At 49.0% G+C, this 18,713-nt stretch overlaps 1 protein-coding gene across 4 annotated transcripts in view; it reads right to left on the bottom strand.

Annotated features, from left to right (window-relative positions):
* CTIF (cap binding complex dependent translation initiation factor) overlaps positions 1-18,713 on the bottom strand; it is a 315,713-nt gene that overhangs the window by 282,702 nt on the left and 14,298 nt on the right. For 2 of the 4 annotated variants that reach the window (XM_061131333.1, XM_061131337.1), the window contains exon 2: positions 11,716-16,205. The exons of the other annotated variants lie outside the window; for them this stretch is intronic. The gene's annotated coding sequence lies outside the window, so the exon portion shown is untranslated. The remainder of the gene's footprint in view (positions 1-11,715; positions 16,206-18,713) is intronic. 4 annotated transcript variants of the gene reach the window in all.

The following is an 18,713-nucleotide window of genomic DNA, read 5'->3' as shown; positions in this document are numbered from 1 at the left end:
CATGAGGTGACCTTGAATAAAAGGGTCAAATACAGAGGCTAGTGATACAAAAAGACGGAAGTGGCTTAAGGCCCATAGAATCAGCATACCAGCTCTGGCCAGCCTACCTCCAGGCCTCTTTGAGGCAAGAGAGACATACAGAGATAAATAAAGCCCTGGTTATTTCTGGTGTCTGTCACTAACCAACACTCATGGGCTGGTTCCTTTGACTTAGACTGCATGTTTTGCATGTATGAGGCCCTGGGTTTGATCCCTGGAATTTCCAGGACAAGCTGGTATTCTGGGGCTATTTCAAATCCTGAAAGAGGATGCTGTGAAAGTGGTGCACTCAACATGCCAGCAAATTTGGAAAACCCAGCAGTGGCCACAGGACTGGAAAGGTCAGTTTTCATTCCAATCCCAAAGAAAGGCAATGCCAAAGAATGCTCAAACTACCACACAATTGCACTCATCTCACACACTGGTAATGTAATGCTCAAAATTCTCCGCCAGCTTCAACAGCACATGAACTGTGAACTTCCAGATGTTCAAGCTGGATTTAGAAAAGGCAGAGGAACCAGAGATCAAACTGCCGACATCCACCGGATCATCAAAAAAGCAAGAGAGTTCCAGAAAAACATCTACTTCTGCTTTATTGACTATGCCAAAGCCTTTGATGAAGTGGACCACAACAAACGCTGGAGAATTCTTAAAGAGATGGGAATACCAGACCACTTGACTTGCCTCTTGAGAAATCTGTATGCAGGTCAGGAAGCAACAGTTAGAACTGGACATGGAACAACAGACTGGTTCCAAATTGGGAAAGGAGTATGTCAAGACTGTATATTGTCACTCTGATTATTTAACTTACATGCAGAGTACATCATGAGAAATGCTGGGCTGGATGAAACACAAGCTGGAATCAAGATTGCCGGGAGAAATATCAGTAACTTCAGATACGCAGATGACACCACCTTTATGGCAGAAAGCGAAGAACTAAAGAGCCTCTTGATGAAAGTTAAAGAGGAGAATGAAAAAGTTGGCTTAAAACTCAACATTCAGAGAACTAAGATCATGCTACCCAGTCCCATCACTTCATGGCAAATAGATGGGGAAACAGTGACAGACTATTTTTTGGGCTCCAAAATCCCTGCAGATGGTGACTGCAGCAATGAAATTAAAAGACACTTGCTCCTTGGAAGAAAAGTTATGAGCAACCTAGACAGCATAAAAAAGCAGAGACATTACTTTGGAAACAAAGGTCCTTATAGTCAAAGCTATGGTTTTTCCAGTAGTCATGTATGGATGTGAGAGTTGGACTGTAAACAAAGCTGAGCACCAAAGAATTGATGCTTTTGAAATGTGGTGTTGGAGAAGACTCTTGAGAGTCCCTTGGACTGCAAGGAGACACAACCAGTCCATCCTAAAGAAAATCAGTCCTGAATATTCATTGGAAGGACTGATGTTGAAGCTGAAACTCCAATACTTTGGCCACCTGACGTGAAGAACCGACTCATTGGAAAAGACCCTGATGCTGGGAAAGATTGAGGCGGGAGGAGTAGGGGATGACAGAGGATGAGATGGTTGGATGGCATCACCAACTCAATGGACATGAGTTTGAGTCAACTCAGGGAGTCGGTGATGGACAGGGAGGCCTGGCATGCTGCAGTCCATGGGGTCACAAGGAGTCAGATATGACTGAGGGACTGAATTGAACTGAACTGAACTGATAACTCAGTTGGTAACGAATCTGCCTGCAATGCAGGAGACCTGGGTTCGATTCCTGGGTGGGGAAGATGCCCTGGAGAAGGGATAGGCCATCCACTACAGTATTCTTGGGCTTCCCTTGTGCCTCAGCTGGTAAAGAATACGCCTGCAATGAGGGAGACCTGGTTCGATCCATGGGTTGGGAAGATCCCCTGGAGAAGGGAAAGGCTACCCACTCCAGTATTCTGGCCTGGAGAATTCCACGGACTATACCGAGTCAGAAAGTGTCAGACACCACTGAGTGACTTTCACTTTAACTTCACCCTGAGAAACGGGCATACATCAGTGGCTCAGCGGTAAAGAATCTGCCTTCAGTACAAGAGCACCAGGAGATGCAGGTTCCATCCCTGGGTGGGGGAAGATCCCCTGGAGGAGGGCATGGCAACCCACCCCAGTATTCTTGCCTGGAGAATCCCACAGACAGAGGATCCTGGCAGGCTACAGTCCATAGGGTCGCAAAGAGTCAGGTGTGACTGAAGCAGTTTATTTAGCACACTCCCTAAACAACAAATGCTGCCAGGTTCTGAAGAGATCTGCATTGGTGTGAAGGGACATGGAGGCACCACAGCCCAGAAAAGAGCCAGGTAACTCAGTGTGAAGGGTAAGGAGGCCATGCAAACCTCACAGCAGAATCAAAGAGCAAATCCTCCAACCTGGATGCCCATCAGGGGACTGAATGAGCCCTCAGGGCACCAGGTACGGGGGGCGGGGGAGAGGGGCTAAGTGCAGGCTCTGTCCACACTGCCCAGCTCTGCGGTCCCTCGAGCCCAAGGCACCTGGCCCAGATCTCTTGCCCCAAAGTGCATCTGAAACACGTGGGGCAAAGTCTGGCTCATCTCCATCTGGAGCCTTCACACTCTGGCCTCTGATCAACACTCCGGCCCCAATCCTCACCTCCCTGCACTCTCCTCCAAGTCTGTATCCTTAGAAGACCCTGAATCACCCCCACCCATGCACCACCAGGCCTGTACACATAATGTTCCTTCTGTCTTCAACACTCCTGCCCCACCTCTTGGCCAAACCCACTCCCCTGCATCCTTTGATGTACCTCTTATTCACCATTCACCTTAGGAGCCTTCCCTGACTCCAGGGCTGGGCCAGGCATCCCTCCAAGGCCTTGCTTGGTGCCCTGGGCGTCTCCCTCCACTCTGTGTAAACGTCTGCCTCCCCCACTAGTCTGTGCAACCCTTCAGGGCAGGGACAAAGTACTCAACTTCTAGAACTGCTCTTGAAGGCTCTCCGGCCAGAGGAGACTGCCACATGGCCCTCTGTGTACCACCCAGTTCTGGCATGCAGTAGGTTCTTAATAAGTATTTATGATGGAAGGACAGAATTTCATACCCAACGAGCAACTGACTTTATTAAAGTCCAGTCTCCGTGGCCCAGGGTGACAAGTGTTCTTCCTCCCAATAATGGTCAATTGGGAGGCTTGTATGCTGTTAACGATCACGACATGGTTCCTGCAGACGATCAGTCACACGTGCACTTTCCTGGTTACACATGCTCTCCTCCTCTCTGCGGGGTGGGGAGGGGCCTCGTGGCTTCCTCTCCTATTCCCAGGGAATGGGCTCCATTTAGGGGGAGGGCTGGGAGTTAGTCAACTTGGCCACGTCTGCAGCTTTGGTGAGAGTGAACATTTGCAGGCTGAAATTGCTAACATCAGGCTCGGATAATACTCACCGTTCATTGGCCTATGTCTCCGGGCCCTCTGCACTAACCAGGGTCCAGCATCACAGCCCCCAAGTGACCAAGGTCAAGGATGAGGTCACGGGGCTGCCAGTATAGACTCAACGCTGGCCTAGGACAGTAGGGCAGATGCCCAGGTGCCAGGCGGGAGCTGGGTGGGAGGGCAACGCTAACGGCGTTGGTCGGATCCCTGAACTTGCTCTCCTAGAGCTGAAGGCACAGGAGACCCACTGGTGCTTTTCAGCTGCTCTGATCGTCTGCTGCTGTAAACTGAACTGGTCTCTGGGAGAGGAAGGTTCAGCAAAATTTTAATTACAGGCTGTCTCCCTGCCTCTAATGGCTAGGCTCTGCAAACGTAGTACTTTAATCACATGCTGTTAAATCACTTTTTAAGTATACCAGTGAGGCTGAGGACTTAAAGGAAACCTGCTATGAAGTTTTGCATAAAGCAAGTTAATTGCACTTTTTTGAAATTCGGGGGCGGGTGTTGTTTATGAAGTTTACGTAAGTGAATCTAATTCAAGTTTGCCAGGCACACCAAATCATTTACTTATCTATGTTTGCTTTGTCACAATGCTCAATGGTGCCCATGTCCCCCAAAATCAGGTCTCTAAAAGCTCCCGGGAATTTTCAACTCTCAATCCCTTTTTCCTCCAGGAGTGTGCCTTTCCACTTAAAACTGTGCACACTCTGGAAATTCTGGGAAAAGAAAAAAAAATATGTATGAAGGGCTGAATTGTGCCCCCTCCCCCAAATTCACATGCTGACGTCCAAACACCCCGTTCCTCAGAATGTGACTGCCTTTGGAGGCAGTACCTTTAGAAGAGGTGATTGAGGTAAAGTGAGGTCATTAGGGTGGGCTCTCGTCCAACACAACTGGTGTCCTCACAAGAAGAGGAGATCAGGACTCAGACACACGTAGGGAACACAGTGTGCGGACACGGCAAGAAGCAGCCAGCTCCACGCCAAGGACAGAGGCCTCGGGAGGAACTCACCTTTGCTCCTGGACTCCCAGCCTCCAGAGTCATGAGAAAACGAACCTCTGGTGTGTAAGCCCCTCGACGGTGGCACTGTGTTAGGGCAGCCACATAACAGAGTCTTCTCTGAGCAGATGGGCGGAGGAGAGTCCCCCCGCCCGCCCCCCCCCCCACCCCCCTCCGCCGACAGGCTGCCCCGATGCTGAGCGGCGTGACTCTGGGCCATGACCCTGGGCGGGCCTGCAGCCCTGGCTCGGGGCATTAAATGCAGACGCTGTGGGCTCACGTGCCCCTCCCTGGTTCTCTGACGCCTGGACCACGTCCCTCGCCAGCAAGAAAATGAGGGTTTTTTTTCTCTCTCACTTCATGCTGTCTCCTAGACAGGAAGCCAAAGGGAGAAGGAGATCCTGGCACCAAGAGCCTAGATTTCCCCCCCCTTGATTTAACACTTCACTCTTTAAAAAAAAAAGCATTGTCACACATATTTGTAAAATTGAGACTCCCAACAAATCTGTGAAATAACCAGAATTAGAAATCTTACTTTCATTTTACAGATGAGATAAACTAAGGTGCAGACAGTGATTTATCCACAGCCCGCCATGACTTGATGGGGAAGGAAGCCCTTTTCTGGACTTAGCGTTTGTCTGCTCCCAGCTCCCTCTCACCATCAGACATCCTCAACTCTTGCCATTACCAGGCTACTTATCTATTGGAAAACCTTCACTAGCCGCCAGCAAAGCCCCCACGGGCCTGCACCATCTAACCTCTCTCCCCCCGACTGCCAATTCCACTGTGACAGACCAGCCATGCTCACATCTTACCACACCTCTGAGGACACTCTCCCCGCTTCTTTCTGACTAGCTAGGAGCCACCTCCTCCAGAAAGCCTTCCCAGATTTCTCTGAGCTCTTTCCACCTGCGCTCTCAGGCCCAGCCATATGAAATGACTCTGAACAGTCTTTGTTTTACTTGCAAATTGCTTAACCATGGTAGTCTTGAGGGCAAGGAGCACACCTTCCCACAAGCTCCATGTACCTGGGCACAAAGAAAAGATCAGTCACAGAGAAAATTACCTCTGCGATATAAACATGTGCAGAAAGAGCTATTAATATTTACAAGCTCAACTTCATAAACAGAATCCCATTCTTCCCTGACTTCTGCCACACCAAAGGAGTGCTGGAAGTCCCCTCTGCCCAGCTGGCCTTTAGGGACAAACGTCCTGCTTCCCTCTGTCCCTGGACATCCCAACCATACCCCTCTCCCTGCCTCTCTGGCACAAAGCCAGCGGTCCTTAAACCAATGCCTATGTAACTCCATGAGTTACTATTTAAAGATCTGAGAGGTCTTTCTTTAAAGATGACCTCCTGTTGTAGAACTAGACCTTCAAGCGCAAGAATATGTCTGTTTTGTTTACTTGCTATATTCCCAGCACCTAGAAAAAGGCCTGGCACAACAGATGCTGCTCAAAAAAAAAAAATCTTTTTTAATAAATTTGTTGAATAAATAAGAATAGTATTAACTCTTTCACTATTCACTTTAGATTTTTAAAAATTTGAATAATTGAATGAAAATCCAAATCTACAGTCTCTCAGCCAGGCCAGAGTGAGGCAGGCTGCTGGCTGTGGGGTTTGGTAAGCCAAACAGAGGAGTGCCCAGGAAGCATTGTCCTTTAGAAACAACTCCTTCCCCAAGTCCCTCTCTTGTCATCTTCCCAGAGCTGTCGTAAAGGGGTTTCTGCAGCCTTTCCAGAGCTTTCTTTTTTTTCTGGGATTGGAAAGAACCAGAACCCCACCCCAAAGGGGAATTCCTCTCAGAGGCGTTTGAGGGCAAGAGGCTGGCCCCCGAGGCAGCAGGTGTTGTCTCAGCTGTCGCCCAATAGACTGAGCAGTGGAAGGGGTGGCAGCCCCCAGGGAAGGATGTCCCCCCCGGGCAGGGGCTGGACCCATCCCCCACCCAGCCCCCCAACCTTGTGAGGAAAGTCCCCGCAAGCAACTCGCTCATCTTGGCTGGGAAAATCTCAACTCTTTCCCCTCTCCCAAGGTGCCGGCCAAACACAGGACCTAAGCTCGAGTTTTACGTCCTTTCTCCTCCGTACCAGCTTTGGGGAGGCCTAGGGCGTGCCGTCCCCTGAGAGGGGTGCAAAGAGGAACCCCGGATGGGTCCCAGAGGCTCACTGTCAGGAGAGGAATTCTGCCAAAGCACACACCAGGCAGCCCCACTGCTGGGATTGAGACTGCACCTCAGCACAGGAGACAGAGGGGTACACACGCCCTAGGATGCACCCAACACAGAGCAAGGAGGGGTACACTGCCCCTAGGAGATCACTGGACTGTTCTGAGTTGGGGGCACATCCCTGAAGGGAATGATGCAGGAGAAACCTGCCGAGGCCACACCTACAGGAGATGCTGGAGGTTCCAAAACCCCAGCCCTGTGCCGGATGTGAGAGCTTCTCCACTCCGTGGGTAATGATCTCAGAGCATGCCTTCCCAAGGTTTCCCCGAGCCCAAGTGCAGATCCGCCCCAGGACACTGCTGCCAGATGACCTGCAGCTCCTCACTCCGCCCCCACTCCCCTCCACCCCATGGCCTCCTGCTGCTCCTCAAACTGATCACTCCTCCATCAAGTCCCCGTCAGGACTCTGTTCTTTCCCTCCCAGTTCCTCCAGCTCCTGAAGTGAGTGAGCAAAAGTCGCTCAGCCACGTCTGACTCTTTGTGACCCCATGGACTATACAGTCCACGGAATTCTCCAAGCCAGAATACTAGAGTGGGTAGCCTTTCCTTTCTCCAGGGTATCTTCCCAACCCAGGGATCAAACCCAGATCTCCCGCATTGCAGGCGGATTCTTTACCAGCTGAGCCACCAGGGAAGCCCAAGAATACTGGAGTGGGTAGCCTACCCCTTCTCCAGTGAATCTTCCCAACCCAGATCTCCCACATTGCAGGCGGATTCTTTACCAGCTGAGCCATCCTCCAGCTCCTGGCCCTGCTTCATCTCCCTTCGGAGCACAGACTTGGGTCCTAGTCTGTGGTCAGAAAGCTCCATGAGGCTCTATACCCCTCACGGCTACACCCCCAGGTAGCTGCTGGGGCCTGGCACATGGTAGTATTAATACATACTGGCTGAATGAATGAACGAATGAATGAACGAACTTCCTTTACACACCATGCACTCGCCCTGTTGATGGTTTTATCCTTCTGGGTGCGTGTGTATACACACGGTGACTCTGAGGAGGTAAGGAGTGAGGTTAGGCTGGGGGCCAGAATGCCCAGTGACCACAGCCGTGGTCTGTCAAACAGGCTGGAAACTTCTGCTGCTATGTTAAAAAGCCCACCAAGGGCTTCCCTGGTGGCTCAGTGGTAAACAGTCCGCCTGCCAATGCAGGAGACACAGGTTCGATGCCTGGTCTGGGAAGAACACACATGCAGAGGGACAACTAAGCCCGTGAGCTGCAACTACCAAAGGTCTGGTTTCCTAAAGCCCGTGGTCCACAACAAAAGCTACTGCAATGAGAAGCCTGTGTACCACAACTGGAGAGTAGCCCCCGCTCACCGCAACTGGATAAAGCCCTCGCGCAGCTATAAATTCATAAGTAAACAAATCTTTAAAAAGCCCACCAATATGCCAAGACCCCCAACTGAAGGGTCAGCTCTACAGGTGGCCTCCTGGTCAACAGCCCTGGCAAAGGAAAGGCCACCACTTCAAGAGGCTGGTGGTGCAGGCTAGCTAGGCAGCCGCGGACCCAGCCTTCCCACGGTCGGGAAGATAAGTGATGCTTATCTAGGCACGGGCGTTACCTGTATTTCTGGATGGTGTGCCCGAGCCAGGTGATCCATCTGATTCCAACAGTGTCCAGCACGTAAGGGAGGGTTGCTACCACTCCTAGGAGCTCACATGTACTGTCAGCAGGCACCCTCCTAAACATGTGACAGCCCACTTTAGCCTCCGAGTGGCCCCAAGAAATGCGTGCTATTAGGACCCCATTTACAGATGAAGGTTAACTAAAGCATAGCGGCCTGTTCTCTGGGGTCTATGGACGGTTCCATAGTATGGCGGAAAGAACACAAGATTAAGAATGAGAGGACAGGGCCTCTGGTCCTGGCGTCAGCTGCCAAGTCCTGTTGCGAGACTGCTAATCTCTCAGGGTATCTATGAGGCAAGGGAGCACCTGACAAATTCATAATATGACACAAATGCGCTGCCACCGGTGTTATTTAAGGGTAGGCTGGTTCTGGTGATTTCTCAGCTGTTTCCTTTAGGAGGGGGTAACGGAAACCCCACGCCTAGGGAGGCACAGCTAAAAGTGGATACAGTTGTAGCCACAGAGGGTGGAGGGAGGCATTTCAGGACCCCCTACGGAAACCAAAACCTGCAGACACTCAAGTACCCTGACAGCCAGCCCTGGGACTACAGGGAATCAACCAACGGCAGATCCTGTAGAATGTTGGATCGAAGGCTGGTTGAATCTGAGGATACAGAAGCCGCAGATAGAGTGAGACCCAACTGTATTCTCCTTGGAAAAGGTGCTGCTGCTGAAGGCCGGAACATGACAGAGCTGCGGGGCTCAGGGTCTGCGGAAAACAGGTCCACAATAAATAGGACCTTGAAACAAATTTTAAAACAAAGCTAATTAAGTATACAAAATTATTTGGCAGAGCTGCAAATCAACCAATTGCTATTGAAGGGGGGAAAGGATACAATGTGTAAAACAACACAGTATCGAAGTGATGAGGTGGAGATAATTCTTCACTTAGAATATATTTTAATGCAATGGGGGCCCCACATTTTCAGTAATGTTTTGCAAATTATTAAAAACATAACCACAAACACTGGTAAAGTATCTTCCCTGAGAACCAAGCTTGTTTTCAAAATATCCTCCAAATGAAAACAGTGAACTACCTGATGCTTCCCATGGATGGTTAACTGTGAGGTGAATGAGGTCAAATATTCCTCAGGGTAAGTTACAGCCAGGCTGTGGGGACCTTCGTTGAGGAGGCCTGGGGAGGGGTCATCTGCAGCATATGGAGCTGCCCCGAACCTTTCCTCTGAACAGAAAATCTGTGCCCCACCAACCCCACCCTAGCAGGACCTCCACCCCCACACTGGCAGTCTCACTCCCAGACCCACAAGGCCCCTGCTACCCTTCCAGGCAGCCCGCAAAGCATCTGAGCAAAGCAGGGATCCCACCCACTCCCACAAAAGCCCCTTCTGCTTTGGGACCTTCTCGCCTTTGGGACACCAGACCAGCAAGTCCAGGCACGCCTAAAACAGGCAGGAAGGCAAAGAGGGGCTGGCGGGAGGGAGCACTTACAAAAAGCTGGCTCTGAGAATAAAGAAAACCCTGATTTGGATAAACCGAGAGACAGTGAAGTGTGGCCTGAAAGCAGCCAAAAGGAAACTGGAAGACTTTTTAAAGAAGTCTTTTCTCCAAACAGAAAATCTCTGAGAAGGCACTGGGATTCCTGGTTGCCAGGAAGATAATTTCATCATTGGGGAGGGTGGGGTGTTGGGCAGGAGAAAATGGGGTGCTGGCTGGGGGAGGAGGCAGAGCCAGGGGCCCTGAGCACAGTGGAGTACCTAGAAAGACCCCACCCTACACACCCTAGGGGGTCCCAAGCCCCACTGGGCACACACCTAGGAGAAAAGGCAGGGACAGCAAAAACCTCAGGAGAGACCCTTCTGTACAAGGCGGTGGGGCAGGCGGTAGGGGGGTGGGTGGTGGTGGTGGTCGGGAACGCTGAACACATACCATGGTTGAAACCAAGATCTCCTTCAAGATCCCAATCACCTTCAAACTATCCCCAGATCAAGGTCAGCTTCCCACTGGCAATAAACGTGAGTCACCCTCCCCCTCGACAGCTCCAAAGGTCAGAGAAGGCTACACTTTTTCCCTGAAGACTGCCTCTTAGGAGGGAGGTGGGCTCAGTCAAGACAGCTATTATGCACACAGGAAAGACCCCCAAGGGCCCCTCTGCAGCCCCAGGCTCCCACCTCTCCGAAGAAATGCTGCCACCCCCATCTTTTAACTCCCCCAGGTTGATCTAGGGTTATTGGTAGTAGGGAGCTGGGCAGGGGACATTCAGAGTGGGAAGCCGGCCCTTGCAGAATTTTATAGCTCAATTCGAAGGTAAATCACTCTGGGCCAGAGAACTGACTCCACACAGATTTACTCGTTTTAATATTTGTTTGGGGGCACTGCAATTAATTGAAAGATGCCTTCTTCCATTTACGGTTCTGAAATGTTGGACCTTGGTCTCTGAGCACTCATTTTTATTGAGCATAATTACGATCATTTGTCAGGAGTCCTCATTCCCAGGGAACAGAGCTCTCCACAGTTACAGGCCCGCCTGAGTTCCCAACAACCAGAATCGATTCTTCCTGAAGAAAGCCGATCAAGGTACACAGATCCTACAAAGGTGCTAACCTGAGAGCCTCCAGGGGTTATCAGATTCTGTCCTTGGGGTCCTGAGGGCTGCAGGGAGAGAAATCAGAGGATGAGAGGAAGATGCTGACCATCTCCCTACGAGATCTAGTCATCCCACCTCCCTCTGCACATCAGGCCACCAGTGAGCAGCACGGAGCAGGTAAGAACATGAACTCTGGGGCCAGACTGCTAAACTCACAGCTTGCCTTTGCCACTTATTCACTGTGTGACTTTAGGCAAGTCATGTAAACTCTCTGTTAACTGTCTCAATTTTCTCATCTCTAAAACTGGAATGGTAACAATATCCATCTCACAGGGTTTTTATAAGAATGAAAACCAGTTGATAATTTAAAAGTACTTGGTAGAGCACCTGGCATAAGCAATAGAGGAACTGATTTATTGTAAATCAGTAAAATGAATTGATTTCTTGGTAAATTGATCTGTTTTATTGGTAAAGTTATTTGAAGAAAGAACCGCGCAGCTAAAATGAAGTTTGAAAATCATTATTTTTATACCAGGGGTCTACAGACTTTCTGTCAAGTGCCAGAGAGTTCATATTTTAGGCTTTGTGGGCCATGTGGCTCTTGCTGCAACCAGCAGAAGGCAACTACAGATGTATTTAAAGCAAAAGGCATGACTGTGCTCCAATAAGATGTCACTTAGGAAAACAGACATTGGGCTAGCTTGGTCTGCAGGCTGTAGTTTACTGACCCCTGGACTGGACCAAACTGTCTGTTGCACAGATGAGGAGAACACAGTGGGGAGTTATCTGACAAAGCTGGAACCCAGCTCCCTCCAGGCCAAGGCACGCTCTAAAATCAAGAGCCCTGGGAAGGAAAAGAGAAGTCCACCCTGCATGCAGAGCGAATGGGCCCCTACGTCTCACCAGCAGCAGGACACCAGAGAACAAGGGATCCGAGGCCACTGCTGTCCATCCGCCATACGGCCTGGGCTCCCCCGGAAATGGGCACGGGCCGGGGTGTCTTCCCGTTCATCGCTGTGGCCCAGTGCCGGCTCTTGCCACAGTAGAGCTGCTCCGGGAAGGCCAATAACCATGGCAAGCCCTGCCTGGGGACGCCTCCCGCCCCGCAAGGCCAAGTGCCTACATGCCTGTACCTCAGCCAGTTCTGGGAGTGACTGATTAAATGAAGACGCCCACATACCTGTGACAAGGGGAAGCCACTTTTTAAAGGGCTAGAATATAAAAGGGACATTTATTAACTATAACTGTGTCTAAACGATTCAAAGTTTTATAGACACTTCTTTTTTCACCTGCACATCAAATACTGCAAGAGGATGAACTCTAAACCTCGGTGAAGGCCTGTGAGAAGGCAGGACATTCCTCTCCTCCTGTGGTTTAAAACATGGACCCCAAGTCTCTGACACCACCTCCCCCAACCAAGAAGTAAGGTTTATGTCCCTTCCTATTGAATCTGGCCTTGGTGGCTGTTGCAAGGATGATACACGAAACATGAAAGAGACACCAGGTTTCCAGACCAAGCCTTTGGGAAATCGCAGCTTCTCCTTCCTGTTTCTTGGGATGTTCCCTTTGGAACCTAGCCGCCATGCTTTGAGGAAGCCCATGAGGCCCTGTGGAGAAGCCCCATGGAGGCGAAGCCAACACAACTCGCCAGCCTCAGAAACAAGCCGTCTAGGAAGTGGATCTTCCGGCCTTGGTAGAGAGATCCCAGCCAATACCACATGGAGTAGACGTGAGTCGTACCTACTGAGCCCTGCCCAAGTGGCAGGCTCCTAAGCAAAATAAAAGATTAACGCTGTTTAAGGCACTAGGTTTTAGGATTGTTTGTTACACAGCAATAGTAACCAGACTAGGCTTCTTAATTTCCATCATTTGCTCAGGCCACAAAGCTATCTACCCTTACAGATAACACAGCAAAATTTTCTTTCGTTTGTTAGGATTTCGGGGGATAGGGTAGGAATGCAGACCCCAGATTTAATGTTGTTATATTAAAAAACATATGTGATATGTGCTCTATAATAAAAAATATATTTTTGGTCTTCAACCAGTCCTGACACAGAGCTCCTAAAACACTTGGAATTTATAAGAGTTATAAAGGTGTCTTGATATTCAAAACAAATCCCTTCCACCACAACTAGGCTTATGTTAATGAAGTGACTTTTGGAAACTTAAGGATGGGAGCTGGTTGCTAGGGGAACCAACCATGTGACTGGAGGGTAGGAAATTTTCGTCCCATCCCTGACCTCCAGGGAGAGAGACCGGAGGTTAAATCAACTGCCAATGGCCAATGATATAATCAAGCATTTCTAAGTAATGAAGCCTTCCTAATATCCCCCAAGAAGATGGGGTTCAGAGCGCTTCCAGGTCGGTGGACATCTGGAGATTTGCAGAGACGGGTGCACTCCAGCAAGGCATGGGAACTCTGAGCCCTCTCCCCATACTTTGCCCTTCACACCTCTTCCACCTGACTGTTTCTGAAACTCAGCAAGTAAAATGTTTCTCTGAGTCCGTGAGCTGCTAACAAATTAGCAGGACCCAGGGAGAGGGATCACTGAAAGCCAGTCAGAAGCATAGCATCTGAAGCTTGGGGTGGGAGACTGAGCCCTTAACCTGTGGGATCTGATGCTGTCCCCAGGTAGGTAGAGTCAGAACTGAGTTATATTGTAGGACACACAGCTGGTGTCAGAGAATGCCTCGTGGTGTAGAAAACCCACACACACATTGTACTGGGAGCAGAACTGCAAGGAGCTAAGATAGTTGAGGGTAAAATAGAGAAAAAGTAGGTCTCAGAAGGCTCTGAAGATAGGACAAATATTTTTATCTAAAAAAAAAGGAATTTTGAATCTGCATAAGCACATCAACAAATTTGAGAATGAGACCCCAGAGTCCCAATCTACATACAAGACCACTGGTGGGAGAAGTCCTAATTTCAAATATGCAAATGCACGTCCTGATTTCTGGGTCAGAAAATATGGTCAACAACACAAGAGGGAAGAGAATAATTCAGCCTGAAAATGTTGAGTCCAGTGGTACAAGTGATTGCCTCAGTTTCAACATAACTCTTCTAGATGATCAGAATTTACTCAAATAGAGAGAGTTAAACTTTGTCAGGGTCACCAGGATGAATTAGCTCTAAAATGGAGCCCTCAGTTAACTTAGACAAGAGTATTCATCACTGGGTTGGAGAAAGGATGTCAAACAGAACATTCTTTATTGCAGCACATTTGATGCTAAGATGATTTTTCTGACAAATACATTAACTGTCATTGTGCTAAAGTTATTTGGGTACTGATTAAGTTTCTGGTTTCACTTTCATGCACTGGAGGAGGAAATGGCAACCCACTCCAGTGTTCTTGCCTAGAGAACCCCAGGGACGGCGGAGCCTGGTGGGCTGCCGTCTGTGGGGTTGCACAGAGTCAGACACGACTGAAGCGACTTAGCAGTAGAAGCAGTAAGTTTCTGGGGGCTTCCCTGATGGCTCAGCAGCAAAGAATCAGCCTGTGAATGCAGGAGACACAGGTTTGATCCCCGGTCTGGGAAGATCCCACATGCCGAGAAGCAAGTAAGCCTGTGCACAAATACTGAGTCTGCACTCAAGGGCCCAGGAACCACAAGTACTGAGGCCACAAGCTCCAACTACTGAAACCGGAGCGCCCGAGAGCCCATGCTCCGCACCAGGAGAAGCCACCGCAACGAGAAGCTTACGCACTCCAGAGAGTAGCCTCTGCTCGCCACAACTAGAGAAGAGCTCACACAGCAGTGAGGACCCAGCACAGCCAAAAATAAACAAAAATAACTTATTTTTTTTAAAGAAGAAGTTTCTGGTTATCAAAATCCTGTATAACAGAAATTATTGTTTAAAAGGCTAAATTTGCTTTTGAAAGAAAACATGTATTATCCATATAAAAGAGGATTCTTTGCTTTACAAAAATATTTACTCAGGTTTTCTTTAGGTAATAACCTCCTTTCATGATAGCTTCCCTGATAGCTCAATTGGTAAAGAATCCGCCTGCAATGCAGGAGACTCCAGTTCGACTCCTGGGTCGGGAAAATCCGCTGGAGAAGGGATAGGCTACCCACTCCAGTATTCTTGGGCTTCCCTTGTGACTCAGCTCGTAAAGAATCTGTCCCACAATGTAGGAGAAGAAAACCCACTGAGAATACCCACTCCAGTATTCTGGCCTGGAGAATTCCATGGACTCTATAGTCCATGGGGTCGCAAAGACTTGGACACAATTGAGTGATTTTCACTTTCCTTTCATGAATCCAAACTACAATCATATGTATATAAGTTTTGTGTAAATCAATACTTAGAAACCAGCATTTGTTACATGAAAAGAGGTAGCCTTGGGCTAAAATCAGTCATGTATTATTCAGAACTCACCCAGTGCCAAGTGACAGAAACCCAACCCAAACTTGATTTTGGCAGCATTTCCCCCAAATTCACCACCTTGGAGTTTTCTATCCTAGCTGGGTACCAGGTATAACATCATTGTTGACTTTGTTGACTTTTATTAAACTAAGTTTCCTGCTAAGCAATAATGAAATCACGTTTCATATACTAGTGATATATTCTTTCTTTAATGCACATTTAAAATGAATACGTGGCTTCCTAGATAAGTCGACTGAAAATCAGCCTATGTTCCCCAACAGTGAATGCTATACTTTAAGGCAGAGAAGGGAGGTTTACTGAATGGAGAACCAGCCCTTAATTTGTTTTCTCACTGACTCGTGTGGTATGTGACCTTGTTTTGCCCGCTTCAATTCCCGCATTAGAAGAAGTACATTAGCCCTGTCCACTCCCACTCTTCACAAGAGTGCCGGGGTAATAACCCTGGTGCCTCTGACGACCGCCCATCCACAGCGGTCCGGGTCCTCAGGGTGTCCTCAGCCACTAGGATTGGAAGGCTTCGTCCCCGCTGTCTGAATGCTGGAGCCAGAGAGGTTGGGCTTCCAGATCTACAGAGATCATGAGCAGGCAGCTGGGGAACTGCGAACTCTGAAAGACACTCATCTGCTTTTCTGGTTTTAAAATCTATTCCAGATGCATTAAGTAAACTTGGCTCTAATGAGGTAACTAAAATCATTAAGACCCTATGGGGATAAAGCAGGGGTCGGGCTGCCAGAGGATTAAAACCAGGCCCCCAGGATTGTCCACAAGCAGCCCAGCCCACACCACCCTTGTCCTTACCACGCTGCGTTCAGCCTGTGGAATCCTAGAACCAGGCTACCACCCTCTCCTCACCACCACCCTCACCTGCCATCTATCTGGGTCTCGTGGGGAATGGAAACAAGATAAGGTGAAAGATGCAGAGGTCTTTGGCTCAACGTGGGCTCTTAAGGTGTGCTGCCCCCGTGGTTGGATTCTCTCTGGTATGAATGAGTTTGCAGTCAACCTAGAGGCAGAAAATACATCACATCACTTATCAGCAACACTCTCCCCACACCCTTTGGCTGATATAACTCAAAGCCTGCAGCCTTAAAAGACCTAGAATCGGGCCTGGCACGAGGTGGGGATAATTTCTACCCTATTGAAAAATTAATTTTATAGGGAAGGAGCAAACTGTCAGACCACAGGTCCAAACTGCATATCAAGCAGATTTGGAGCTGCTACCTCAGGTGTGGACAAAAGCCTGAGATGACGTCACAGGAATGACTCTTTCCCTAAGGCAACCCATGCTGAGGATATAACCCCTGCCTTAGAGGCCTGGCACTAGGAACCTCCAAAGGCAACAATCAGAGAGACAGTATCTCATCCAGTCCCTGGGCTCAGTAAGGGGAAAACATCCTTACTGTTTGTAGTAAGGATGTTTGATGATTCACCCAAGATCACCCAAGTTATTAATGGCAGACCCACAACGAATGGGCTTCCCAGGTGGCACTAGTGGTAAAAACCCACCTGTCAATGCAGGAGGCTTAAGAGATGCGGGTTTGATCCCCAGGTTGGGAAGATTCCCTGGAGGAGGGCATAGTAACCTACTCCAGTATTCTTACTGGAGAATCCCATGGATAAAAGGAGCCTGGCAGGCTACAGTTCATAGGGTCACAAAGAATTACACATGACTGCAGCCTGGTGGACTGTCGTCTACGGGGTCGCACAGGGTCAGACACAACTGAAGCGACTTAGCAGCGGCAGCAGCAGCAGCGACTTAACACACATACCGCACACCATGAACAATGACTTTCCCAGAATACCACACGAGGACCTCGGCATAGTCTGTCAACCCCTGTGCCTTGATGGCTGAAGTATAAAACTCACATAGCAAAATACGCTATGTCACTTATTAGCTGTGTGAATCACTTAACCTCTGTGTACCCTCATTGTCACATCTATAAAATAGAAGGCTAATTAAGGTAACACATGTAAAGTGCTCACTAAGCACTTCAATACAGTAATACTTCACAAATGCTAGGTTTTTAAAGTTACTGTTGGATTGCTCCAGGGTTTTAGCAGAAATACCACCTGTTCAATCCCTGAGTTGACAGATATCTCTTCCACTGCTTAAACAGCAGCTTACAGTGCCAAGAGTCCAGGTTCCACAGCAACGTAGGCCTGGCTTTGGAACCTGGTTTTCATAACCAAATAGCACAGTCAGGGTAGCCAAGACAAGGGAAGCTTGTTTTCCCATTTTCTCATTTCTGGACACTGGAAGTCTGAGACTAAGGTGCCGGCAGGCTGGGTTTCTTCCATGCCCTCTTCTGGGGCTCACAGACAGCCACCTTCTCCGTGTCCTCACATGGTCGTCTCAGGTATCCTAGGTCTGTGTCTTATCTGTGTCCTCACGTCCTTTTAAGGACACCAGTCACACTGCACTAAAGCCACCCATAGGACCTCATTTTACCTTAATTACCACTGTAAGGGCCCCATTTCCAAATACAGTCACATTTCAAGGTACTGGGTGTTAAGACTACAAACATATTCTTGTTGTCGCTGTTTAGTTGCACAGTCGTGTCCAACTCTTTGTGACCCCAGGGACTGTAGCCCGCCAGGCTCCTCTGTCCACGGGATTTCCCAGGCAAGAATACTGGAGTGCATTGCCATGTCCTTCTCCAGGGGATCTTCCCAACCCAGGGATTGAACCCACGTCTCCTGCTTGGCAGGCAGATTCTTGACCGCTGCATTACCTGGGAAGCCCAACAACACACACTTAGAGGGGATACAATTTAACCCAGAACTGTATGATAGATTACCTTTCTTCCTCTTTAGAATAGGAATATGTAGAGACTCACAAATCCTTATCCAGGGCACTGTGCTGTACCACACTGAACTGGTTTCAAATCTGGAGAGATGTCCAAAGTGAACAATTGCCTTTCTTCATGCTACCAATACGTCTTTTGCTTTAGAAAAGATTTGTGTTCTTGGAGCATTGGCCTTGTGGCAAGCACTGCCCTAGCCCTGTGGGAAATCCACAAGTGACTCAGACCAGGCTATGACCTTCAAGGTACTTCTGATCTCAGAGAGCAGAACCAAAGAATGAATGATGGCAGTGATGCAAAGTGCGAAGTGCACTAAAGATGTGCAGGCTAAAGGCTGGGATGGAAGAGGGGGACAAAACTGACCACAGGAGCAGAGTGTAGAAGAGCCCAGAGGGGACTTATTTGCTCCAGGGGACTGGGCGGCCTTCCCGTAACCTGAGCTGTCTGTTTGTAGAAGAGCATGATGGTCTGGGGAAGGGAAGATGGTGTCCACCATAATCTTCCCATGACCTACCTCACCAGGACCAGAGTTCTCAATCAGCAGGGGCAGAAGAAGTAACCCTGCAGGATCCCTAGTGGCCAAGCCACACTAAGAAGCAACTTCCTCCCTCAATCCCCACAGACGCCTGCAAAAGTGACCGCTGGCTGCCATGGACCAGCCAAACCCCTCATGCATCTCCAGTCCTGCTGTCAGGACCAGCAACAAC

This window comes from Dama dama, chromosome 27 (assembly GCF_033118175.1).
Source record: "Dama dama isolate Ldn47 chromosome 27, ASM3311817v1, whole genome shotgun sequence".
NCBI classification, from domain to species: domain Eukaryota; kingdom Metazoa; phylum Chordata; class Mammalia; order Artiodactyla; family Cervidae; genus Dama; species Dama dama.
The sequence above is the reverse complement of the archived record's forward strand: the minus strand, read 5'-3'. Positions and strand labels throughout refer to the sequence as shown.